This window comes from Triticum aestivum, chromosome 6B (assembly GCF_018294505.1).
Source record: "Triticum aestivum cultivar Chinese Spring chromosome 6B, IWGSC CS RefSeq v2.1, whole genome shotgun sequence".
Taxonomy (NCBI): domain Eukaryota; kingdom Viridiplantae; phylum Streptophyta; class Magnoliopsida; order Poales; family Poaceae; genus Triticum; species Triticum aestivum.
This window is the reverse complement of record NC_057810.1, coordinates 571,615,950-571,623,560: the sequence shown is the minus strand read 5'-3', so window position 1 is coordinate 571,623,560 and position 7,611 is coordinate 571,615,950. Positions and strand designations below refer to the sequence as shown.

General features: G+C 44.9%; 2 long non-coding RNA genes across 2 annotated transcripts; both read right to left on the bottom strand.

The window, feature by feature from the left end:
* Window positions 1-1,486: 1,486 nt before the first annotated feature.
* LOC123138082 (uncharacterized) lies at window positions 1,487-2,977 on the bottom strand. The gene is made up of 5 exons (XR_006468856.1): window positions 2,319-2,977; window positions 2,136-2,217; window positions 2,000-2,055; window positions 1,816-1,907; window positions 1,487-1,725 (listed from the first exon to the last, which is right to left on the bottom strand). It is a non-coding gene; the product is annotated as an uncharacterized lncRNA (long non-coding RNA).
* A 1,121-nt stretch (window positions 2,978-4,098) lies between these two features.
* LOC123138081 (uncharacterized) lies at window positions 4,099-7,297 on the bottom strand. The gene is made up of 4 exons (XR_006468855.1): window positions 6,712-7,297; window positions 6,548-6,613; window positions 6,057-6,248; window positions 4,099-5,527 (listed from the first exon to the last, which is right to left on the bottom strand). It is a non-coding gene; the product is annotated as an uncharacterized lncRNA (long non-coding RNA).
* Window positions 7,298-7,611: the final 314 nt, after the last annotated feature.

Genomic DNA, 7,611 nt, shown 5'->3' with positions numbered 1-7,611 from the left:
ACTATTTGTATTTTGCACGTGTGCACCGGAACAATTTAACCAAAATGATCGACATGCACGTATCTGCATGTATACCTGGCCATACCTCAGGCCGGGCCGGGCTTTGGGCCGGGCCGGGCTTCGGGCCGGGCCTAGCCAAGCCCAACGCAAAAAACCCAGGCCCGGGCCTGGCCCGGCCCGGCCATCGGGCCTGTTTTCTGGGCCCGAGCCTAGCCCGAACACGTAAAAGCCCATCGGGCTTCGGGCCGGCCTGGCCCGACCTTCAGAAAAACGTGAAAACGACAGGCCCGGGCCCGGCCCGGCCCGGCCTTTGGGCTCAAAATCTAGGCCCGAGCCCGGCCCGGGGGCAGCGTCAGGCCAGGCCGAGTCGGGCTTTTTCGGGCCGAGCCGGGCTTCCCATGACCGGGTCTATCTGCATGTATTTAATATTTTAGAAATATGGTTTATGAGTTGTCGGATTACATGTAGACGCGCCCGCGGACGTATAGGGACCCGGATTTGCAAACCGTGGGTGGGCGTAGTTGTTCTAATAAATCTCTCAACGGTCTGCATCGTAGCTGGTTGAAACGAGGATAGAAAAATACTGTTACTCCCTCCGTCTAGGTGAGTAAGTCATCTTAGGTTGTGCATCGTGGCCAAGGAGGGGAAAACGAGAAAACTTAATGTTCATTTGCTAATTAATAGCATTGCATGCAATGAACTGACCACTGCATGTCGTGTTTGATAGTCTCAAGTCATTAAAAGCATGCACACCTCATATCTCTTATTGGTTGATATGTCAAGAAACAAGAAACGAGGTAGAATTTAATGCACCGTGCCTAAGTATTTTGGGATTATTTGGTTTTCGTAAGATGACTTACACACCTAGACGGAGGGAGTAATTGCAATCACTTCGTGCTCACTTTCTGCAGATCGGTGTCTACTCATTAAAATAACTTACAACCCCCCTCCCCCCAAATGGCCAGATCTACAGCGTACTAGATAGGAAATGCGGCTTGCCGCACCCCAGCAGCAAGCTGCGGGTATATCTATATACAACCACCAAAACATTTCAAGTATAAAAAACCACAAACACAAATCCATAAAAAAGGAGCAAAACAACAATCTTACAGAGAACAATATTGCAAAAAACAATGACCCTACTCATTTAGTTATTGTGAGGAAATCAATCAGACACAGGGAACAAAATGATGACATCCACGCGTGCTAACAAAAGGGACACACCGGGAGTCCAAATGAATAAGATGTCAAAATTTCCACACGCAACAAGCAGTATCAACCATACATGTATAAGGATGAATTAAAGCATGAGCACTGCCAACATAACAGAATTGTAACAAAAGCGATACAAAATATATATATGTGCACGATCATCCCAGACGTAATTAAAGAAATGGACAACAGGCACACATAGACATATTTAAGTCATTTGCCAACAACAGCCATAAGCACCACAAGTTTGTGTCTGCTCATACTCCACTACATCGTCGGCGGCACACATTCAAGCAAACAGGTAATAATAAGGTAGGTTTTGTTCAAATTTAAAAGTACCCGCGGCACATACCCCCTAAAGGAAATAAAGCAGCAGATTATATACTAAGTGATAGGTCTTCATGTAGACAGGTCCGTACGACGAAGGGGCTTCATCGTTGAGCACGTAATGAAGCACCACGGATATCAGCAAATCCAGGTATCGTCGTACGTCCATAGCCAACCGTCATGGACCTGAGACATGAAAAGCCGAAATCAAAATAAGAACAGCACACGCACAACACGAGTGAAAAGACACCAAAGATAAGGACAAGGCATATATACCAAAAGAGTGGATCAATCGGCGTCAGCTGCTCTAGAGCTTATGCTTTTTTCTGGCACTAGGATCCTCGCCTCCCTCCTCTGCATCAACACCCCTTCAAAAACAACCAACAGTTGAACACAACAGAATGGAATCGCATCAACAAACATAACAGCTAATTCAAAATATCTGGAAAAGGGCAAGCACCTTAAAGTAACCCCACCAACATCCTGTGTTTTAGGATCAACAACTGGATCTGTGACCTTAAGAAAGAAAGCCAAACAGGCGTCAATGCTAAATTAAGAATCATCTTGTCAGTCGTAAGATAAGACAGAGCAAGCACCTCATTAGTAGCAGGAGGAAGCAGAGGCACATGCACAACATTCTTTGATGCCTTATTCTTTTCCATCTGCTTTGCACTGGTACTGCAATCCAGAAACATAACATAGATTATCCTGACAAGTTGGAATGTAGTATTTCCAAGGAAGTAGGAAATGTTGATTTTCAGTCCGCTTGCATCACTTACACTTTGTTGACAGATGCTGGAGCTTTTTAGAGTGGATCTTGTTCACTCCCTAAGCACCGCTAAATGGCAAAAGGTATATAACATCTTCTTTGATGTGTTTATTTTGAAACAACCAAAACTCAAAGCTTCCTTGAACACTTCTTAGCCAAGTTAACATGAACAATGCATAAAACAATGGACCATGGGAGGATATAGCTTCCAAGCAAATCTATATTCCGTGAAATGAGATATATTGGACATGAACCTAAACCTGGAATATATCTTGGCTTCCATAGGGTTTAATATAAATCAGTAAATGGTTATGTGCTGACGACTGTTATCCAAAAAATACATTTGCAAGAATTTCTTGAACTCAACTCGCACATATGTACAAATGAGAATAAGCACATGTCATGCAATTTCTAGAGCAAGATTACCCTGGTTGTTTTTGTTGCCTTTTTCTAACTGAATAAGAACTTATGCCATTTAAGCTACCCATGCATGGTTACATAGTAGTCAACAGAGACTGGTATGAAATAAAGAAATGACTACAATGGCAGAGGTAGCTTGTAATTAAAAGAAAACTGGAAGAAAAATAGTACATGAAGAATTAGGAACCACGACGTCTATATCTATCAATTACTCCTCCGAGTATCTATCAATCATCTACTTCCACAAAATCACAGGAAATCTCACCCTGGAACAAACAGGGTACAAAACACATAGTCAACGGACGATGCTAACTATCTAAATGTACCACCGAACGGTAAAAACCATATAGAAACATGACCTTCATTAGAAATAGTGCCCTGGTTGACCTATGACTAAAACTACAATCTTGAGCTTTTGTAATTTCACGCATTCAAATGGAACCATCTTCAGGAGTAATAAATCAGGGGAAAGTGTATTCCAAGGAATGAAACAACACATGAATTATTAAAAAATAAATTCATAAAACATCACACGAATGTAGCCAGTTATTTTCCAATTTAGTACAAGCATAACATTAGTTCTCCGGGCATGTAATGCAAATATTAAGCTGAAACCTAGACATTTATAGCAACTACCATAACTCAGATTTGACCGAGCAGAAGGCCTGACAAAGAATATAAAGGACAATTTTTATAGCTATTTCTCCTTTTAGTTTAAACCTAGTAGAAAAAACAAAAAAGGAAAATAGGTAAGGTAGCATTTGGAAACTACTCTAATAAAATGTCATTCAAAATCTTCAAAGTATGTTTTAAGGAGAAGGGTCAATTACCTAGAACGACTTTCCAATTAAAGGAAAACATCAAGCATCTAACGCAACAGGACACTCTAATTAGTTTTTTTGTAAGAATGCAGCACCATGACAATTTCAGCGGGTCACGCTCGATTCCACTTTATGTGTGTACCACACCTGTGATAGTGACAGGATCAGGAGTGAACATAAGAGCACTATAACATGGCCATTAGTTCACAATGTTGTGAAGTTATACATAGTATCAGTATTGCGCAACCGCCAAGCCAAGAAAGTTGACGTGCCTGATGCATCCCTACATCTCAATATGAACATACTGATCGAAGACACTACAACACTGGATCCTAAGCTACAGTTGAGGCATACAAAACTATAAGTGTCCATTCTTTTCATATATAAACAACCTTTAGTATCTCAACCAGAACCAAATCAAAACAAAAAACATGGTTAAGTAACCAGCAAAGGAAGAATGAACCTTTTGGAATTTTAAAGTAGCAAGACATGAAAAGTTCTTTTTTGCCTTCAATATTACACACATTAGGGGAGGTAGCTGCAGTTTTATTGCATAGTGGGCTCAGATTTTCCTTTCCTTGATCATATAGGCTACCCCCATCATCTCTTATCACCAGATCGATCTGTTTATACAGTAGAGCTGCCCTGGTTATCACTCAACAAGAATGACCATCCAAGGACAACAACAAGTATCACATGATCAAAAAGGATTCTAGAGACAAGAGGGAGGATCCAACTTGATACCCACTGGTGCCTCAATTGCTCAAAGGCACACTAATTCCAGCCAAGGTAATCATCATCGCCCTGGCACGAATAACGTTGAGCATAAATAAGCAACACCTTTAAATACAAATAAAAAATGGTTCAGGGCTCATTGCATGGCCGCCACGGACGCCATCGCCGGCGCCGCTGATATGCCGCCCTCCTCCGTGGCCGCTGCCGCCATCGCCATGGGAACCACCTGCGTGGGAGGGAGGGAGGCAGCTACAGGAGCGAGTGAGAGAGAGGAGGCGGCAGCTAGGTTTTCATCGCAGGAAGCCGCGATCGTTTTATACCCCTGCCCCCCTAAGCGAAATGACCCAGATGCCCTCGTGGGGGCATGGTATTTACATTCTATTGCCATTGGAATTTTATCCGACGGCTCACAACGATTTGGTAAATATCCGACGCCTCACGTGAGCCGAGCCCGAGATCCGACGGCCGAAATCGCATCAGGAAACCGATCGAACGGTCTAGAATCCAAATGAATGGGAGAGCTCCATTTTGCTTCAGACTCTAACAAGGGGATGGGATGGGATTCTCGATTCAGGGTTCATTGCATAGCGGGCTCAGATTCACCTTTCCTCGATCATATAACCTACCCCGTCATCTCTTATCACCAGATCAATCTGTTCATACAGTGGAGCTGCCCTGGTTATCGCTCAACAAATGACCATCCAAGGACAACAACAAGTATCACAGGATCAAAAAGGATTCTAGAGACAAGAGGGAGGATCCAACCTGATACGCACAGGTGCCACGATTTCTCAAAGGCACACTTATTTCAGCCACGATTAATCATCATCGCCCTAGAACGAACGCCACTAATCAATCTAGCAAATCCAGGAGCATAGCTATAGGACCAGGGCATCCACATGTAAACCAGAGCATCACATTAGCTCCTATGATAGCAACTAAACATGAACAACATCCCGCAAACCCTAAAATGGCATGGATCCACAACTACAAGAGCCGATGCATGAGTAGGGCATAGAGCATCAACCAGACGAGCACCACATCAATATAGCCATGGACATGTCCCATAAAGTAGCCGAAGCAGAGGAGCGGGAGGAAGATGGACTTCACCGAGGGAGGCTGTAGCTGAGGCAGTACTCAGTGCATGTCGGGGTTGCGCCTGAATGCCGTCGAACCGGCGAGGAACCGCATCGGAGTTGCGCCTTGCACCGTCCCGCCGACAAGCACGAACACATCAAACAACCTGTGTAAGGACAACATCGTTGTTTATCAGAAATAATTAGTTAGGAATTACTATTTAATAGAAATGCATTTTTTAGCAAAAAGATATACACAGGAAAAATACAGAGCTCAAGTAGAACCCTAACCTCTCACCACTTCTTCTGAACATCAATATAGCCATGGACATGTCCCATACAGTAACGATATACACTGGTTTTTAAAGTGTAAGTAATGGTCCAACTCTTTGGGTAACCAAAGCTTACCCAATCACTTGAAACCAGAAACTGCTCTATTTTTCTACTTTTTCTAAGCCAAGAAGGTGCACAATCAGAACCATGATCATGTAGTGTTTTCTCAAACTAATTAATAACAAAGAGTAAATCAGCGGCTAGCAGGTGATTCACTAACATGGGTTATGCACATGAAAGAGATTTGCTATAGCATAAATGATGAGACTGAGAGCACCAACATAGATCTGCAGATACCCTTCCAAGTCCTCTTCCTAATTTTTTCTTCTGCTAAACCAACACAGAAGAGGAATAGGAGCTTACCCATCTTCTTCTTCTTTCCAACCGCTCTGGAGGACTACATCTTTGCCCCTTAGGATGCATATTAATGATGCATACTCATCTTTTGCATCTGATTATTATTTTCTCCACATTAATCTCTAGAATTGAATCATCCATGATCTTAATGGATCCTTTAAAGGGGACATGAGTGGAGTCATTCTTAAACATATAGACCTAGAAAAAGAGGAATGTTAACTTCAAACGAAACAAAAACACAACAAAATGCTACAACACATGCAAATATGGACTTGTTACTTCAGCAGTGAAGAAAAGAATATTATGGCAGAATTAAATTTGTCAAATTCCAATGCAGTAAATCATCCGACTGAATGATTCTTGTCATGGCACCTAACAGAAAAATAGGAAACCCAATTGCGTAAAATTAGGTGTTAACTAATGCTTCTATGCTCGAAATAAGTGCTACATGGTCTGATGCAATTTTGATACAAAAACGGAAATCAGTAAAGAGAGACCTTTGGCAGGTTGAGCAAGAACCAACGAGATCCAGTCCAGGTCAGAAGCAGGGGCGAGGCAACATCCTGCAGCAGCAACAACAAAAGAGAAGTTAGCAGAAAAAAATTGTGGCCTTTCTTTTTGTCTGGCAACGCTTGAGCCCATCTACCAACCACCATCAGACCTTGCCTCTGCTCCCAATCTCAGTGATTCATCCACTGCCTAGAACTGGATGACTGATGTGAGCAATAGAAAGGAAGGACCTCGTCTCACCAGGAACAGGACGGCGGGGCAAGGCAGAGAGACAGTGGCGGCGGCCGGATCCAGAGGCGAAAGAGAAAGGAGGGGGCGAAGCGAGGGTTGTGAGGGTCAGAGCATCAGCTAGGGTTCTCACCCAATCGCGATGACCTCGACGGAGACGTGCACCTCCTGCGTCCACCACCGCACGGGGAGGGGATGGCCGTGCATCTCCTTTGTATCGGGCTTGGGAACGGCACAGGAGCGTGTCAGCGGAAGCAACGCTGTGGGCATGGCGGATCTGGCCTCCACCTGACCTTCTCGAGAAGGTGAAACGGCAGCGGCGGGCGCCTATGGGAGAGAGGGAGGAGGCGACACCGAGGTTGGGGGAGAGGAGATCGACAATAGGGTGGGGGCGGCAGCTGGCTTGGGATGGGAGGGAGAACGAACCGGGAGAGGAGGAAGGGAGGGGGCAGGACTGCGAACCCACTCCTCGGGTAGGTGCCAGCGATGGCGAGGCGAGCGGAGGCGGCGGCGCGGCAGGGAGCGCAAGGAGAGAGAAAGAGAGGGAGAGAGAGAGAGGCGAGGCGGGAGGAGATGGCCGCGGGGGAGGCGCGAGTGCGGGAGGGAGGCGGCGGCTAGGGTTCTACCACGGGAGCTGCTGCCTTTTATACCCCCACTACGCGAAATGACCGAAATGCCCCGGTGGGGGTAAGGTATTTACATCATGTTGCCATTGGAATTTTATCCAACGGCTCACAACAATTTGGTAAATATCCGACGCCTCACGTGAGCCGAGCCCAAGATCCGACGGCCGGAATCGCATCAGGAAAACGATCGAACGGTC